At 38.0% G+C, this 19,748-nt stretch overlaps 1 protein-coding gene across 1 annotated transcript in view; it reads left to right on the top strand.

The window, feature by feature from the left end:
- Positions 1 to 2,338: 2,338 nt before the first annotated feature.
- FAM172A (family with sequence similarity 172 member A) overlaps positions 2,339 to 19,748 on the top strand; it is a 424,226-nt gene continuing 406,816 nt past the window's right edge. Inside the window, exon 1 of the mRNA XM_007078915.3 lies at positions 2,339 to 2,422. The gene's annotated coding sequence lies outside the window, so the exon portion shown is untranslated. The remainder of the gene's footprint in view (positions 2,423 to 19,748) is intronic.

The raw sequence follows: 19,748 nt of genomic DNA, 5'->3' as shown, positions 1-19,748 counted from the left end.
CCTTCTTCAAGGTACTTTGTTATTGGTAGCCCTAGAAAACAAATACAGCAGCCACGTACCATTATGTCTATTAGCTGTCGGGAAAACTCAACAGTACTTATTTCTTTGTCATCACAGGCACCCTCAGTTAGTCTCCTTCCTTTAAATATTTCCAGGTAAGAGAGTTGCATAATCACCTTTCAGACTGCCATTTCCCAAACTCCAAGATTACTGGACAAGCTTCGTGCCCCACTCTCCCACCTCAAAATCTCTTACAACCCTCTTCCTCAGTGGCAGCATGGAGTGGCCAGGGGCCAGAACATGCAGGATCTTATACTTTTGTGAAAACAACTTTGGATTCTCTTCTATTCGAGTAGAGACGCTCTTAAAAGTTTTGAACAGGGAAGTAACAAATTCTGATATACTTTATTTTATATTTATTTATTTTTTGAGAGAGTGCACACAAGCAGGAAAAAGGGGCAGAGGAAGAAAGAGAATTTCAAGAAGCTCCCCCCCGCCCCACCCCAAAATGGGGCTCAATCCCATACCCTGGGATAATGACCTGAGTTGAAATAAAATGTCAGATGTTCAACCAACTGAGCCATCCACGTGCCCCTACATGCATTTTAAAAGGATTCTATAGGGGCGCCTGGGTGCGTAAGTTGGTTAAGCGTCTGATTCTCGGTTTGGACTGTTTCCGCTCAGGTTGTGATCTCATGGTTTTGTGGATTTGAGCCTGGGGTTGGGCTCTGCACTGGTAGTGTAGAGCCTGCTTGGGATTCTCTCTCTCCCTTCTATTTCTGCCCCTCCCCTCTCATGCTGTCTCTGTCTCTCTCAAAATAAATAAATAAACTTACAAAAAAAAAAAAAGATTCTATAGCTGCCAGATGGATACTAGATTGTAGGGAAGCAAAAATAGGAGCCTGTAGAACAATTAAGAGACAATTACACTCTCCAGTGATGAATAATGCTGTAGAGGTGTTGAGAACTGATTAGATTTAGAGTGCCCTTTGAAAAGACAGTCAACATATTTTGCTGAGGAATTGGATGTGGGATGTTGGAGAAAGAGAAATCAGAGGATAATATGGACAACTGGAAGAATCCAAGTGTCATTTACTGAGATGGAGAGATATGCAAGAGGAAGTTTTTGGAAGTAGAAAATATAGAGCTTGACGTGCATGTTAAATATCCTAGTAATATGCTGAATAAGAAGTTGGACATGTGAGTATAGTAATCAGAGAAGTCAGAGCTAGATATGGGTATTTGGAAGCCATCAGCATAGTGAAGTTATGTAAAAGACAATGAAGGGAATGGATGAGATCACATGGGGAATGAGGACAGATAAAGAAGGGAGTAGGTCTGGAGCATAACATTTAGAAATCAGGAAGAATCTATCAAAGGAGAATCAAAAGCGCACCATGATTCCACAAAAGTTAAATCAGGAATGTGTTTCAAGTTTCAAAAAAAAAAAAAAAAAAAAGGATGTAATTAACTGTGTCAAACACTGCTGAATGGTTAAGTTGTAGATTAAGAGTTGCCCCTTGGATATCTCCGGATTGTTTAAATGACCAGGTATCAATACACAAATTTTCCTTTCATTCTAACTTTAAACTACCTAAGGTCTCATATTCAAGTGTGCAGAATTAGAGATCTAGACTTTATGCTCAACATACGCATTCTGTACTTTGTGGGCCTTTTAAAGGATTTTCGTGGGCAATTTTCACTATCAGGAATTTTGCTAAGAAGCCTGCGTTTACAACCAAACTCCTCTTAGCCACGTGACTACAGGTTTCCACAACTGTTTCCAATCTATCCCACTAGTATTCAGGGGATAGGGAAAAGAGCAGGGTCGGGGTGCCCAACCTTAATGTCCTACTTTATAAATCATAACTTTGAAGTAAATTTACTTTTCCAAATCTAGACTTTGCCACCTCCTGTCTTTTCTGGAATTGAATGGACTGGGTAAAGCTGAATAAAACATGAGTGGGAGAGTGGGAAATTAGCTGCTTGGACAGTCCCGCACATATTTTTAAATTTTCTCTTGGAGAACGAGACTTCAAGGTGGCCCCGTCTCTGAGGATACCTGAGAAGCGGGGTCTCTCGCTTCAGAAGAAGAGGTGAAGAAAAAGCGAGCAGGGCCAAGGGGAAAAGAACAGTGAAACTCTTACCTCCCACAAGCCTCTCTCTCCCAGCCCACCTAGCGCCACAGGAACCAACCGAGCGACTGGGCTCCGCCCATTTCCGGATTGTCGCCGCCGCCGTCGCATGCGCAATGACGTTTCAGTCTTCTGCGGACCCCGGAAGTGCGGCTCGAACTTGGTCGGGGCGCGGATCCCGAGAGGGAAAGTCATAACAACCGCACGAGGGAGTTCCACTGGCGAGCTGGAAGGCCACGCCTCCTCCCGCCTCCCCCCGCAGCCCTGTAGCTGGGGGCAGAGCTCAGGTAGGACCTGCGTTTGCGGGGATGTGAGCTCCGGGGGCAGGCCCGGGCGGAAATTAGAGGAAGGGCTGGCCTGGTCGGTGTCGGGCGGGGATTGTTGGCCCTGTGGCCCTAGACTGCTCACGGCGCACGCCGTGTGCCCTGCGCGCAGGTGTCCCCTGTCCCGGGACCCCGCTGAAGAGCAGTTCCACCTGTTCTTTCCACTTATTAGGCGGGGCAGGACACGTGTGTTCCCTGGATGACTTTCGTTACAACTGAACATGTGGGGTTCGTTAAGCTCTGGAGACCACAGAGTAATGGGCCCTCGTACGCTTTCTTAGGAGGGATGGTATTTATTGTCTGATTAAACATTTTTTTTCCCTACAAAATTATAATTAACTGCCGAAGCTTTACCAGAAGTCATTCACTGCAAACAGAAGATTAAAATGCAGTTATAAAATTCGCTCACAACTTGTAACATGCTTGAGCTCTGAAGGGACATTTGACTGGAATGAATTTTTAAACTTTTGACTTTGAAATAAAGTTAGATATATAATGGAAGCAGTCTTCTCCCTCCCTCATCCAGAGATGTAACATATTCTTCTAATCTTCCAGAGTGTGTATTTGTTAGGCCAAGTAACTAGTTAAATTTTAGCGATATTTATTAACAGCTAGTGTTCTTGCATTTCTCTATTTTTCCACCTCCTTTGAAAAGTTGGCAGAGGGAAAATCCTGTCGTTTGCACACTAGCAAGTGCCTCGTAATGTTTATCAAAATAGGTGCAATGTGATGTTTGTTATATGCAATACTTGGTATCTTTTTGTTTTAAAGCAGTGTTAGAGGTAAATTCTTTATCCTTATTCTTTATCCCATATTGCAAGGGCAGATATACTGTATTCATTTATTTAGGGTGTTTAAAAACTGACTCACAGAGCAAGCAAGCACTGTCTGAAGTGCCTCATAAAGGTATTACTGTCAGTGTTGGTACCGGGCTTCTGATTTTTAAACTGGTGTTCCTCCCACTTAACCTGTGAAAGGCAGGGTACTCTGGATGTCTTTGAGGCAGAGGCTGGTGGCTGTTGCAAGGCTGGTAGGTGGTAGAATAGTACCAAGACCAAGAAGGAAATATGATCAGTTACGCTGTGAACATCCATCTATTCATTCATGTAATGAATATTTATTGACCACCTTCAGTGTGCCAGGTGGTGTTCTAGGTCCTGAGAGTACAATAGTGAACAAAATAAAGTCCTTGTGCACCTGGAATTTACATTATTGTAGATGGAGAAAAAACATGAGCAAGTAAATGTATATCAAATATTGATAAAAGCTGTGAAGAAAAAATAAAGCCCTTTATGAAGAGAGGGAATCACAGAGGATGCTATTTTGCATAGTGTGGTCAAGATTAGCCTCTCTGATAAGGAAACGATTAGACATGAGAATGAAATGAGTGACCTCTGCACTCTGCAGGTATGTGGGGATGGGTTTCTTAGGATAACAAAGGTGGTGAGGCAAAGTATGTTTGTTGTCTCCTAGAATAGCAATGATGTAGGCATGAAGGCATTAGAGTTTAAATATCTTGAAAATGAGTATTTATTCAGTTGTTTGATGTGTGCATGAGAGAACCTTCTTTATTGACAGACTGTTTTTTTTTTTAAACTTTCCCAGACCTCCTTGAGGAGTATCTGAAATCTTTAGATGTTTAGAGAGGTTTCCATGCTCTCCTTCAGCACTAACAAAGTTAAAAGTCATTTATTCAGTTGATACATTACCTGTGCTGTTACAGAGTCGGATAAAATTTGCACAGTAGTGATGGATAACTAAGTAGCAAGTACTTCTCTGCCCTGTTGTGAACTTTACTTTTCATTCCTTTTTTTTTTTTTTTTTTTACTGTGGTAAAATATACATAACAAAATTTACCATTTTAACCATTTTTTAACTGTACATATTAGTGGTATTAAACACATTCATACTGTTATGCAATCATCACTATCATCCATCTCCAGAGCTTTTCATCTTCCACAACTGAAATTCAGTATCTTTTAAACATTGACTGTTTCCCCTCCCTTCAGCCTCTTGCAATCACCAGTCTACTTTCTGTCTCTGAATTTCCCGTCTCTATTTATGGTAACTCATATCAATGGAATCATACAATATTAAGGTCGACTAATATTCCACTGTATGTGTATACCACATTTTTTTTTTTTATCCATTTGACTGTGGAAGCTTGTGTTGCTTTCACCTTTTGTCTATGGTGAATAAGGTTGCTCTGAATATGAATGTGCAAATATCTGTTTGACTCTCTGCTTTCATGTGTTTTGCATATATACCCGGAAGTGGAATTGCTGGATCAAATGTCAGTTCCATGTTTGATTTTTTAGGAATTACCTTCCTGTTATCCATAGTACCTCCAGTATTTTACATTCCCACCAGCAATGCAGAGATGTTCCAGTTTCTCCATATCCTTACCAATACTTTTCCACATCCTTGCCAAACATATTCTCTCTCTCTTTCTCTCTCTCTCTCTGTCTCTGTTTTTGATAGTAGTCATCCTAATGGGTGTGAAGTAGTATCTTCTGTGTTTTTGATTTGCATTTCCCTAATGATTCCCTAAAGAAGTTAAACATCTTTTTATATGCTTTAGGGCCCTATGTATATTTTCTTTGGAGTACTATTCACTTATTTTAAGATCTTATTTTGCTAGAAATTTTTGGAGTTTTTGTTTGTTTTTGTTTTTTGGTGAACCTTTTAAGGGTTAAGAAGGCAGCCTTCATGTCTGCTGTTGATTTTTTTTAACCCTAAAATACTATAATGGTAAAAGCTTCTATTATCTATAGACCAAGTATCTGCCGTAACTCCAAACTTAGGAATAAACGAGACCATAAAGCATCATTTGTAACAGTGAATGAACTTTTTGAATATTAGATTTCGATGAAAACAGTTCAGAAAAGCCAAGGATCATCCTGACCTGCTTTGATGTTTTTTTTCGTTTTTGTTTTTGTTTTCTTTTTAATCAGAAGGAAGGGAGTATATTGATTGACTGACTGTGCCTGTGAAGTAGATCTCTTTTTTTCTGGAAACTGAGAAGGCCTGGAAACAGAAGAGATAAAGATGGTGCAACAGAGAAAAGAAGTATTGAATAGCAATATAGCAGTGGGATGTGAGTTGGTGGAGAGTGGCAGAGGACATCAGTAACAGTGATAGACAATAAGCAGTAAAACTGGCAGCAGAGGAGATAAGATCCAGCAAGGTGACAGACAGTATATAGCTCTACAGATTGGAATGGGATTGAGGATAGGGTGAGAGAGAGCAAATCGCCAGGTACATCTCAGCATGTGATTGGTGCTGAAGTCAGCCACTTGGCCTTCAGTAGTTGAGTAAGACCTACTGTGTATCTGGTAATGTGTGTATCAGTCCATCTGGTTCAGTAGTCATGTTTGAAAGGTGTGCAGTGTATACAGTCCTACAGGAATAAACGAAGTTTTCTAGACCATGTATCACATTATTTCCATCCGTAGAGTAATGAGGTTTAATTGAGTCATTTAATGAATAATTGTGTAAATTAACAGTGTTCAGCATTGGTAAAAAGGTTTTTTTTAGATTATTTGTTTAAGAAAGAATTTTTTGGTCCACAATAGCTAATGGCCCATTAGTTCAAGGTAACACTTTTTCTTTTAAACTGTTGATTGTATTGTACGCTGTCATTGTCTAAAAAATACTCTTGAGGTACTACCTTAAGCTATTTCAGTTATAAAGCTCATTTAAGCCAATTACTTTGCTTTAATTTAAAGTAGTGAATGAAAAATTGTACCACTGTTTTGCTCATCACTCTTTGCCAAATTAAAATTGATTAATTTGGTACAGATGAGATGGCAGATGACTGACTTGCTCAAGGTTTCACAGCTGAGTCAAAGACAAGTTAGAGACAGCAGTACTGTGCTGCTTTCTGTGATACTGCGTTGGTGTCTCCGTTGCAGGCTAATAGTTCATTTTTGCAGTATAGATGATGTAAACAATTTTTGTTGTAGAGAAAAATATCACTAAATTGAAGCAAAGTATTTATTGTATGTTCCCATTTCTTTTTTAAAATTGAAAAAATATATTTATTTTTGAAACAGAGAGACAGACCATGAGAGGGGGAGGGGCAGAGAGAGAGAGGGAGACACAGAATCCGAAGCAGCCTCTAGTCTCTGAGCTGTCAGCACAGAGCCTGATGCAGGGCTTGAACCCACGAACCATGAGACATGACCTGACCTGAAGTTGGACACACACTGAGCCACCCAGGCATGTCTGTTTCCATTTCTGTATAGCAGATAGGATATTTATTTTACACATAGTCTAGATTGATAACATACCTAGGGTTGATTTGTTCAAAGGTTGGAGAGATGCTAATAAGACTAAGATTGTGTATTTGGGCCCTTGTAAGTTCCTTTAAGAGCTCATTACAGAAATTATCGCAACTAATACCCAACAATTTAACTATTAACTGTTGTTGTGGGATGTAGCTGATATTCTTATCCCCTGCTCATCACATCACCCTTATATGTGTTTTGGTATAAGGAAGCAGCAAGAATGATACAATATGTGGCTAAACATACTACCTCTCTTTAAAAAAAAAAAAAAAAAACAACAACTATTCAGAGTTAATATCTAAGGTACGGAAGGAGTGTGATTGATACCCTTTTCATCTGTAAGCATAGCTTGGTTTGTGTGCCTTGTTTACACTATTGGCAGGCTAGAATTGTAACCAAGATCATAACTCAAGGTAAATTAATTGAAAAAAAAATGTTCATTTATTTATTTATTTTGAGAGAGAGTGAGCATGGGAGGGGCAGAGAGAGAGGGAGACAGAATCCCAAGCAGGCTCCTCAGCTCAGTGCAGAGCCTAGTGCGGGACTCAAACCCCTGAAACATGGGATCGTGATCTGAGCCAAAACCAAGAGTCAGATACTTAACTCTTTCTCGCTCTCAAAAATAAACATTAAGAAAATGAAAAAAAAAATGCTTTGGATTCCGTCTCCTTCTTTCTCGCTCTCTGCCCCTCCCCCACTTGTGCTCTGTCTCACTCAAAAATAAACAAACATTATTAAAAAAAAAAAAAAAAAGAGTCAGAGGCTTAACTGACTGAGCCATCCAGGCACCCCTGAAAAAAGTTTTAAAATTTGATTGATGGTGAGATAGTGACATACCCTCTTGATGTGAACTAACCATGCTTCATGGTATCATTTTTATGTATATTATGGAAATGATTCTAGTACTAACTCAAGTAGTTTGGAAATTAATTTGGTTTAACATCCTCTAATATAGTTGGAATATTTATTTTAGGCTTAGTTTTAGAAATTACTTTTGGCCTGATTTCGCTTTCTGGGAAATTATTATTATTCTTCTAAGCAGTCACTGGAGTGATTTTATTACTGATATTTCTGTTTTGCCCTGGATATTGTTGAGCTATATGGGAGAATACTAGATAACGGTACCCTCCATAATACTGCATCGGATAGAGTTTGGAAAATGGAGATCCCCAGGCTAAATGAACCTGTACAATTTCTAATGCTATAAAATTAGTTTTCAGCTAATTTAAGTAAAAATCCAGGTTTTTGGTTTCTCCTGAAAAATAGAAAGTTCCAGTCACACTGGGTCTTCATTCTTACAGCAACAGTGGGGCAAATTGCAACTCCCTTGAAATGAGCTATGTGTTTTCCAGTTTGTTGCAGTCTTCACATTCATACATTGTAAGCTTATGACTTTTAGGGCCTCACCGCCTGTATTGACTGTTGACTTTTTGGTGCCTATAGACTTTTGAATTTTTGATTCTCGGGTTATACAGACTTTAACATGGGTAATTGTCTTTGCCTTTCGGTGGCTATATTGCACACTTTCATTTTTATTTTCCTTATGTCTATGGTGATTGGGTTGTAGACTCCCTTGCAAACTGATATCTTATCCTGTAAATTAGATTTTTTAATCCCATTTTACCACAGTGATCTTCCTTAAGCTGCTGTGAAGGCAGTGGTCGGGTCTTTCCTGTAGGTTGTATTATGTCCTGAACTTAAACAGGATGGCTCTCGGTTTGGTTCTAGGATCCAACAAAAATTGGATTTACTGGAGACCAATTTGGACCTTTTTCTGCCAGCATCAAAGCATTTTTTATTCATCATTGTTCTTTTAGAATCTTGCCTACTTTTTTCTAGGTTACTAATATGATAAATCGGTTTGTGCTAATGTATTTGACAGGTAATTGCAATTAGAGTATTACTGTTTATAGGTAGTGTTTTATAATTTTGGAACAGTGTGAGTGATATAATGGTGGAAATTTTATCTGCTTTAGGAATACTGCAAATTTTAAGAAACTAGGCATTTCAATTTTACCGTTGAAAACAAACTATTGAAAACAAGCTTATTTATTCTGAATATTTTCTTCAGTAAGAAACATGTATAATTAGTTTTATCCAAATAAGCATATGTTTGTGTTTTTAACTGTTCTGATTAAAAATGTAAGGTTTCTCTCTTTCTCAATGAAGAAAGACTTTCAGCCAGATCAACCATTAATTTTGAAAATATTGTTATGTAAGCTAATTTTCCACTATTTTTTTTTTTTTTTTAAATACAGAGACAGTAAAAGAAAGCATTCTTGTTTTGGTAAATCTGAAGGAAGCTCCTTCCTTACATAGAAAATAAATTATTACTGAATTGGAAAAACAGTAGGCAATTCATCGATGATGAGAATGAATGAATCTGGGAGCTTTAGTGGTGTTCACTTGGGATTTAACTATACATTGTCTAGTGCTATGTTACAAATTATCCCCAAATTTCACAGCTTAAAATGAAAACTGTTTATTATCTCACACAGTCTCTTACAGTCCAAAATTTAGGGTCAGCTTATGGGTGGTTCCGGTTTAGGATCTTTCATGAGTTTGTAGTTACAGTGCCAGCTGGCTTGCAGTCATCTGTAGTTTGACTGGGTCTGGAAGATCTGCTTCCAAGCTCACTCATGTGGCTGTTGGCAGGAAGCTTCACTTCTGTACCACTTGAGCCTCTCCATAGGGCTGCTCACAGCATGACTTCTCTAGAGTGAGGGATCTGACAGAGTGAGAGAGCACCCAAGGTGGAAGCTACAACGTTATAATCTTCTCCTGTTGAGTATTGGTCTTACTGGTCAACTCTGGTACTTTGTGGGAGGAGACCACATGAAGATGTGAATAACAGTAGGGAGGAAATGGGCTACCATGGTCTGCCCTCCAGGCCCCAGTGGTTCATGTCCTTCCCACATGCAGAGTACACCCACAGCTTCCCAAGGCCTCCCATGTCTCATTCTGGTACTTTATCATCTCAAAGTGCAGAATTTCATCATCTCAATCATGTCCAGGCTTAGATGGGATTCCTTCGATTTCCTTAAGCGCAGCTCTTTGAGTACACTTTGCTCAGTCTGCCTCCCCCGCCTGCAATACCCAGTGTACAGTGGGGACAGGCATAGGATAACTGCTAGAGACAGTCTGGTTCTAAAACGTGAAAAGGGGAAGATGCAAAGGTGTCACTGGTTCATAGGAATTCTGAGATCCAGATGGGCAAATATCGGAAGTTTCTTGATGAAGTCTCAAGCTTGGGAATAATTCTTTGAAATTGTCAGCCTTGCCTTCTATACTTTTAGTTTTACCTTTCTTTCTTCATGAAAGATACCAGATGTTTCCAAAGTGAGTAGTTTCTTAGCTTGCTTCCTGCCAGTAGAGTTTTGGGGTCCAAAAGTCTCTCTTCATTTAAGATCTATTACATCTTTTATATATTAAGCAAAAAATATGTAAGTATTTTATAAATCCTGTCAATGTTATGTGAATTCTATTGGTATACATTCTTTTCTGCAAAAGTCACACTTAACACACTTTTTTTGAGATAAATCTTTTTTAGACTTTGGGTTTCTGGAAACAAGGCTGAGGGATAATGCCCTTAATCTTTGTAGAGCTTTATTGTTTGAGAGGATCAATAAAGCACATTCTAATGTCTTTAGAGGGTCTTATGGCTGACTGACTAGTAGTCTGAGGCAACACCTTTAATGTTTTTGAGGTTTTAATGAAAATTTTTTCAGATATACCCTCAGCCTCATTCCTGAACCATATTTTCCTGGAAATATCCTGAATTTTTTCTTTACTCAGAAACATTTATTAATTTTAGTAACATTTGCCTAATTTTATTTTAACAGATTTTATTTTTTAGAACAGTTCTCGGTTCACAGCAAAATTCAGCAGAAAGTTAAGAGATGGCGCATATACCTCCTGCCTCTGCCCTTGCACAGTTTCCCCAATGTCAACATCTCCCATCAGAGGGGTGTATTTGTTGCAGCTGATTAACCTATGTTGACATATCATTATCATCCAAAATCCATAGCTTAAATTAGGGTTCAGTCCTGGTGTTTTGCATTCTGTGGGTTCAGGCAAATGTGTAAGGACATGTGTGCACTGTCATAGTATTGTGCAGAATAATTTCACTGCGCTAAAATAGTTTCACATTGGGGCGCCTCCGTGGCTCATTTGGTTGAGTGTCCAGCTTTGGCTCAGGTCATGATCTCAGGGGTTCGTGAGTTCAAGCCCCACATCGGGTTCTGTGCTGACAGCTCAGAGCCTAGAGCATGCTTTGAATTCTGTGTCTCCTTCTCTGTACCCCTTGCCCACTCACGCTCTCTCTCTCAAAAATAAATAAACTTAAAAACAATAAAATAGTTTCACTGCCTATTTATCCCCTCTTCCTCCTACCCCCTGCCCACCACTAAACTTTTGACTGTCTCTGTAGTTTTGCCTTTTCCAAAGTGTCTTATAGTTGGAATCATGTAGTATGTAGCCTTTTCAAATTGGCTTCTTCTACTTAGTAATATGCATTTAAAGTTCCTTGCTATTTTTTTCATGGTTTGGTAGCTCTCTTTCTCTCTCTCTCGCTCTCTCGCTCTCTCGCTCGCTCTCTCTCTCTTTAGTGCTTAATAGTATTTCATTGTATAGATGTACCACAGTTGATTTATTCATTCACCTACTGAGGGACATTTTGGTTGTTTCTAAGTTTGGTAGTAATGAATAAAGCTGCTATAAACCATCTGTATGCAGGCTTTTGTGTGGACAGAAGTTTTACAGTTCATTTGGGTAAATACCAAGGAGTGTGATTCCTGGATTATATGGCGAGAGTATGTTTAATTTTGTAAGAATCTGCCAAATTAGCTTCCAACATGACCGTACCATTTTGCATTCTCAGCAACAAAGAATGAGAGTTCCTGTTGCTCTCTACCCTTGCCAGCACGTGGTGTTGTTAGCATTTAGGATTTTGTTCATTCTAATAGGTATGTAGTAGTATCTCGTTGTTGTTTTAATTTGCAATTCTGTAATGACCTATGATGTGTAGCATCTTTTTCTAAGTTTACATGCCATCTGTATATCTTTGGTAAAGCATCTGTTCAGGGCTTTGGCCCAGTTTTCTTGTTAAATTTTAAGAGTTTTTTGTCTATTTTAGCTGAGATACCTTTATCAGAAATGTCTTTTGCAAATATTTTCTCTCAGTTTGTGGCTTGGCTTTTCATCTCTTGACAGTATCTTTTGTAGGGGGAGTCTTGTCTCCTTTCTCTTTAACAGCCCTTTCCTTATTGTCTCTCTCACTTCGCAAGTTTTACTAGAAGCAGCAAAATGAACGAGGTGGCGCATTCAACACTCTGGATTTCTCCTTAGCTAGATCAGACACTTTGTTAGTCATATTCTCTTCTGTCTGTATAACTCCATGGGCAGTGTTGCTGAAGTTTCTGCTACTACTTAGCAAGGAACCTCTTTCCTCAAATTTCCAGTTAACATTTACTTTGCTTTCTTGCAAGCCCTCGCTTATAGATTTAGGAAAAATCATGGGGCTTCTATAAACAGGTTCTTTAGGGTATTTTAGATTTTCTCTAACACTCCTCTCAGAGCCCTATGCCTGGTTTCAAGGCCACTCTCAAATTTTAAGTTTTCAGTAGGGCCGTACTGTACTTCCAGTTACCCAGATTTGTGTCTGTTGCTACCCTAAAAGAAGGCTTTATGTCCTAGAGTTACAATCCTAAGGTTTCTTTAAGATAAATCATGTGGGTGATTGAATTACGGTGCCATTTGAATTTGCAACCTTAAAAGAAGGAGTGGGTCCCTATATGGGCACCTTTGGGCAGATTCTGATGAAGTAGGAACCTTGGATCTCTAAATTCCGTTAAACCTTTGCAGCCCTTCTCCTCCTTCCCAGAATGTCTGTCCCCACTGCCCTAAAGACCCTGTAATATCCCCTGAAGTAGTTGCCTGCAACAGACTGCTGTTCCTCTTCTTATTCTGACCACATTTCATTGCTTCTAGACCTATGATCAGACTTGAGTCCACACAGGCCCCAGAGGGTAAGGCATACGATTTAAACCAGGAGGAAGTATGATATACCCCAAAAATAACTTGATAGTTTTTGTTCATTTGTATCTACAGAAATGAGGGGAATATGTGTGGGAATGGATTCTAAGAGTGTGGAGTTAGGTTAAAGGAATATTGGACCAGGCAGTAGTGGTGGTGGTGCTGCTAGATACTATGTCAGGGAAGCCTGCAAGGATTACACTCTTATGAGGATACACTCAACAGTTCACTTAGGAAATGAGAAATGAAGACAGTAGTGTTGGGGATAGGAAGAAGGAAATGATGATGTTCTTTGTTCCTCTGCTGTATCATGCATATTTTTTAGCACTTGCAATTTAATTATTTAATGTCCTCTGTCACTAGACCGAGCCATTCAATTATTAGGTCCACTTATTTTTATAACGGCATGAAAAATAGCAAACATTATATGCTGGGCATTATTGTAAGCACCTAACATACCTTAATTCTTTTGATCCCCACACCTATTCTTTAAGTAAGTGCTAATATTAAATACATTTTTTAGATGTGGAAACAATGTTACTGTGTTGAGGATCCTTCAGAACCCTCAGGTTTGATGATTTGCTGGAAGAACTCTCAGAACTCAGAAAAGCTGTTATATCCGCGGTTTTATTTTATTGCAGTGGAAGGATACAGATTAAAATCAGTGAAGGGAAGAAGCATGTAGGGCAGAAGTACAGGAGAGACAAGGCACTAGCTTTCACTTTTATTTCAGTACAGTCATATGGAAAGTGCTTAATCTCCCAATACCAGTGTGTGACATCAAGTGCAAAGTCTTACCAACCAGGAAAGCTCCCCTGTGACTTTGGAGTCCAGGGTGTGTGTGTGTGTGTGTGTGTGTGTGTGTTTGCGCGCGCACGCACGTGTGTGCATGCACGACTGGGGGTGTCAGTCACCTAGGCAGGGAGTGCCCCCATAATTGACAAGTACTCAGTTTCCAGCCCCCACAGAGATCAAACTGATACAGCTTGCTGCAGGACTCAGGTAGATAAAAGCATACACTCATCATAAATCTTACATGGTTAGTATAAACTGTATAACATGGCCCATGGCTTTGTGTGTGCAGAGACACTTTTATCACGCATGATATTCCAAGGCCTTATTGGTTATTTTCCAGAAGCTGGTCAAGGGCCAGCCCTTTCTTTATACACAGTTTGAACACCCTAAGCCTGCTATTAACATTTTACTGCACAACTGGAGGTTAAGTAACTTGCCCTTGGAAATACATAGAAAAGATGGTAGAGGTAAAATGTAAACAGAAGCATTCCAGCTCTAGTATCAGTTGTCTTAGTCATATGCTCTACTACCTTTTGCATCATTTCTGTCAAATACAAATCTGATATGTTTGAGGCAGTTAATAAATTTGTATTAAGTAAATGAAAGAAAAATGGTAGGAAACTATAGTTCTGCTGATTTAATAAAGGTCACTGATCTTAGAGCTTTTATAATCTTTGTGAAATACCACATGTTGATATCTACTCCCAAGCCCTCTATATCTAGAGCAGTTATTCGATGCTTGCTGAAGATCAGCTTGTTTCTTTTTGCCCTCTTCATGTGTGTAAACATTGCTCAAATGCCTGGAGTAGTAAGATTAGAAATCTGATTATTTCCAATGTATTAATAAAGTCTATGACTGCTTGAAATTTCAGTATTTAGAGCTATTTTTTTGGTTTATAGTCTTATAAATTCCTTAACAGCACTTATAATTACACTCAAAGCTAAACACTTGTGATATTTATGTTTGTAGTTGTGTGTATTTACTGATCTCTCTTGGAATAAACAATAAGGTTTGGCTGTTATGTAATAAAATAATCCCCTCTCAAGGAGTAGTTTATATATTTATCATAGTTTTTCTATGTACATGATACATCATTTTCCATAGAGTACTACTATAACATGAAAACATTTTGGAAAAAGAGAATAAATAATACCAATTACCATTTTGAACATTTAAAAATCTCCTCACTTTTATCTGTTGTAACCTTATTAAGATACAATTGAAGTACAATAAAATTTTCATGTTTAAAGTTTATAATTTGATGTGTTTTAGCACACAGCCATGAAACTATCATCACACTCAAAATACTGAATATTTCTATCACATGCAAATGTTTTCTTATGCCCTTTTTCAGTGGTCATTTGTTTCTTTGGAGAGGTAGCTATTTAAATCTTTTGCCTACTTTTCTTTTGAAATCAATTTAATTAATTTATTTTTTATTTTTTATTATTTAAAAAAATTTTTTAATGTTTATTTATTTTTGGGGGGAGGGGTGGAGGGGCAGAGAGAGAAGGAGACACAGAATCTGAAGCAGGCTCCAGGCTCTGAGCTGTCAGCACAAAGCCCAACGTGGAGCTCAAACTCATGAATAAGAGATCATGACCTGAGCCGAAGTTGGACCCTTAACCGACTGAACCATGCAGGTGCCCCTATAATTTATTTTTTAATTTCAGTATAGTTAACATACAGTGTTATAATGGCTTGTGTGTACAATATAGTGATTCAACAATTCCATACATTACTTAGTGCTAATCAAGATAGGTATACTCATTCCCCTTCACTTATTTCACCCCTCCCCCTCCCCCCACCTCCCCTCTGCTAACCGTCAGTTTGTTCTGTACAGTTTAAGAGTATGTTTTTTTGGTCTGTCTCTTTAGCATTCCTTTGTTCATTTATTTTGATTGTTAAAGTCCACATATGAGTGAAATCATATGGTATTTGCCTTTCTCTGACCGGCTTAGTTCACTTAGTATTATGCTCTCTAGCTCCATGCATGTTGTTGGCAAATGGCGAGATTTCATTCTTTATTGTAGCTGAATAATACTCTTGTGTGTATATATACCATATCTTTTTTACCTGTTCATCTATCAGTGGTCACTTGGGCTGTTTCCATAATTTGTCTATTGTAAATAATGCTGCTATAAGCATAGGGGTGCATATATCTTTTTGAATTATTGTCTTTGTATTTTTTGAGTAAATACCCAGTAGTGCATTACTGGATCATAGGGTAGTTCTATTTTTAATTTTTTTGGGAACCTCCATACTGTTTTCCAGAGTGGTTGCACCAGTTTGCATTCCTACCAACAGTGCATGAGGGTTTCTTTCTCTCCACATCCTTGCCAACACTTGTTTTTTATGTTTTTGATTTTAGCTATTCTGACAGGTGTGACGTGATATCTCATTGTAGTTTTGATTCGCATTTCCTTGATGATGAGTGATGCTGAGCATCTTTTCATGTGTGTACTGGCCATTTGGATGTCTTTGGAGAACTGTCTCTTTTAAATTCGATAGTTTGGTTTTGGGGTATTTAATTGTAAAAATTCTTTATATATATTTTGAATACTAACCCTTTATAGGATATATTATTTGCAAGTATCTTCTCCCATTCAATAGCTTGTCTTTTCATTTATTGATTGTTTTCTTTTCGTCGTGGGATCTTTTTATTTTGATGTATTCCCAATAGTTAATTTTTGCTTTTGTTTCCCTTGCCTCAGGAAACATTTCTAGAAAGATGTTGCTATAGCTGATTTTAGAGAAATTCCTACCTGTGCTCTCTTCTAGGATTTTTATGGTTTCAGGTCTCACATTTATGTCCTTAATCCATTTTGAGTTTATTTTTTGTGTATGATGTAGGAAAGTGGTCTGGTTACATCCTTTTGCATGTAGCTGTGCAGTTTTCCCAGCACCATTTATTGAAGAGACTGTCTTTTTTCCCATTGCATGCTCCTGCCTCCTTTGTCTAATTTAATTGACCATATAGTTGTGGGTTTATATCTGGGCTTTCTGTTCTCTTCCATTGATATCTGTGTCTGTTTTTGTGCCAATACCATACTGTTTTTATTAGTACAATTTTATAGTATAACTTGAAATCTGGTGTTGTGATACCTCCCATTTTGTTCTTTTTCAAGATGCTTTGGCTATTCTGGATCTTTTGTGGTTTTATACACATTTTAGGATTTTTTGTTCTAGTTCTGTGAAAAATGCTGTTGGCATTTTGATTGGGATTGCATTAAATCTATAGATTGCTTTGGGTAGTATGGACATTTTAACAGTATTTATTCTTCCAGTCCATGAGCTTGGAATATCTTTTCCATATTTTTTTCCCTCTCCACCCCCATCTTTCCATATTTTTGTGTTGTGTTCAGTTTCTTTCATTAGTGTTTTATAGTTTTCAGAGTACAGGTTTTTCACCTCATTGGTTAAGTTTATCCCCAGGTATTTTATTCTTTTTGGTGAAGTTATAAATGGGGTTGTTTTCTTAATTTCTCTTTTCACTGCATCATTATTAGTGTATAGAAATGCAGTGGAATTCTGTACATTGATTTTGTTTCCTGTGACTTTATTGAATTCATTTATTCTAGTAGTTTTTTGGTGAAATCTTTAGGGTTTTCTATATATAGTATCATGTCATCTGTAGATAGTGGAAGCTTACTTCTTCCTTGCCAGTTTGGATGCCTTTTATTCCTTTTTGCTGTCTAATTGCTGTGGCTCGATTCCAGTACTGTGTTGAATAAAAATGGTAAGAGTGGACATCCTTGTCTTGTTCCTGACCTTAGGGGAAAAGCTCTCAGTTTTATCCCCTTGAGTGTGATGTTTGCTGTGGGTTTTTCATATGTGGCCTTTATTATATTGAGGTATGTTTTCTGTAAACCTACTTTGTTGAGGATTTTTATCATGAATGGATATTGTATTTTGTCAAATGCTTTTTCTGCATCTGTTGAAATGAACATAAGGATTTTATCCTTTCTCTTTTTATATGATGTATCATGTTGATTGATTTGTGAATATTGAACCACCCTTACATTCCGGGAATAAATCCCACTTGATCATTGTGAATTTTTTTTTAATGTATTGTTTGATTTGGTTCACTAATATTTTGTTGAGGATTCTTACATCTATGTTCATAGGGGATATTGGCCTGTAGTTCTTTTTTTGTAGTACCTTCATCTAGTTTTAGTATCACGGCAATACTGAACTTATGGAATAAACTTGGAAGTTTTCTTTCCTCTTCTATTGTTTAGAATAGTTTGAGAAGAAGAGGTATTAAATATTTAGTAGAATTCACCTGAGTAGCCATCTTTTTCTGGACTTTGTTTTGCCTACTTTTAAATTGGGTTGTTATTATTGAGTGGTAAGAGTTCTTTGTATAATTTGGATACAAGTCTTTCTCTTTTCAAATTTTTATTTAAATTCTAGTTAGTTAACATGTAGTATAATATTGTTTTTGGGAGTAGAATTTATTGATTCATCACCTACGTATAATACCCAGTAGTTAACATGACAAGCGCCCACCTTAGTATTCATCACCCATTTAGCCCATTCCCACCACTCTACTTCCTCTCCATCAACCCTCAGTTTGTTCTCTATAGTAAAGAGTCTCTTATGGTCTCTTTCCCTCTCTCTAATTTTTCCTTCCCTTCCCATATGTTCATCTGTTTTGCTTCATAAACTCCACAATGAGTGAAATCATATATTTGTCATTCTCTGGCTTATTTTGCTTAGCCTAATACACTCTAACTCCATCCACATTGTAGATGTTAAGTTAAGCAAATGAGGCTTAGTTTCATTCCTATTGATGGCTGAGTAATATTCCAGTGTGTGTATGTGTGTGTATGTGTGTGTATGTCTACACTATATATACATATATATATGTATTTATTTATGTATACACATTACCATATGTATATGTATACCATGTGTTAATCCATTCATCAGTCACTGGACATTTGGGCTCTTTGCATAGTTTGGCTCTTGTTGATAATGCTGCTATAAACATCAAGGTACACGTACCCCTTTGAATCTGTATTTTTTTTATCCTTCAGGTAAATAATACTGCAGTTGCTAGGTTGTAGGGTAGTTCTGTTTTTAACTTTTTGAAGAACATCTGTGCTGTTTTCCAGAGTGGCTGCACCAGTTTGCATTCCCACCAACAGTGCAAGAGAGTTCCTCTTTCTCCCCATCCTCGCCAACACCTGTTATTTCTTGTATTGTTAATTTTAGCCATTCTGATGGTTGTGAGGTGGTATCTCAGTGTAGTTTTGATTTGTATTTCCCTGATGTTGAGTGACGTTGAGCATCTTGTGTCTGTCATCTATCTGGATGTCTTCTTTGGAGAATTGTCTATTCATGTCTTCTGCCCATTTCTTCACTGGATTACTTGTTTTTTGGATGTTGAGTTTGAGAAATTCTTTATAGATCTTGGATCCAAACCTTTATCTGATACATCATTTGCAAATACCTTCTCCCATTCTGTAGACTGCCTTTTAGTTTTGTTGATTGTTTCTTTTGCTGTGGAGAAGCCTTTTATCTTGATGAAGTCCCAGTAGCTTTTTTTCCCCTTGTCTTTGGCAAAGTGTTTGGTAAGAAGTTGCTCTGGGCCAGTGCCAAAGAGGTTGCTGCCTGTGTTTTCCTCCAGGATTTTGTTGGTTTCCTATCTCACATTTAGTTCTTTCATCCATTTTAAATTTATTTTAGTGTATGGTATAAGAAAGTGATCCAGTTTCATTCATCTGCATGTTACTGTCCAGTTTTTCCAGCACCATTGTTGAAGAGACTGTCTTTTTCCATTGGATATTCTTTTCTGCTTTGTTGAAGGTTACTTGACCGTATAGTTGTGGGTCCATTTCTGGGTTTTCTATTTTGTTCTTTTGATCTATGTGTCTGTTTTTGTGACAGTCCCATACTATCTTCAAGACTATAGCTTTGTAATTTAGCTTGAAGTCCTGAGTCTGTTTCTGTGATGTATGTATCTTTTTTAAAAATTTTTAAGTGTTTATTTATTTACTTATTTTTGAGAGAGAGCGTGAGAGTGCGTGAGTAGGGGAGGGGCAGAGAGAGAGGGAGGCACAGAATCTGAAGCAGGCTCCAGGCTCTGAGCTGTCAGCACAGAGCCCGACATGGGGCTCGAACCCATGAACTCTGAGATCATGACCTGAGCTGAAGTCAGACGCTT

This window comes from Panthera tigris, chromosome A1 (assembly GCF_018350195.1).
Source record: "Panthera tigris isolate Pti1 chromosome A1, P.tigris_Pti1_mat1.1, whole genome shotgun sequence".
Classification (NCBI taxonomy): Eukaryota; Metazoa; Chordata; class Mammalia; order Carnivora; family Felidae; genus Panthera; species Panthera tigris.
The sequence above is the reverse complement of the archived record's forward strand: the minus strand, read 5'-3'. Positions and strand labels throughout refer to the sequence as shown.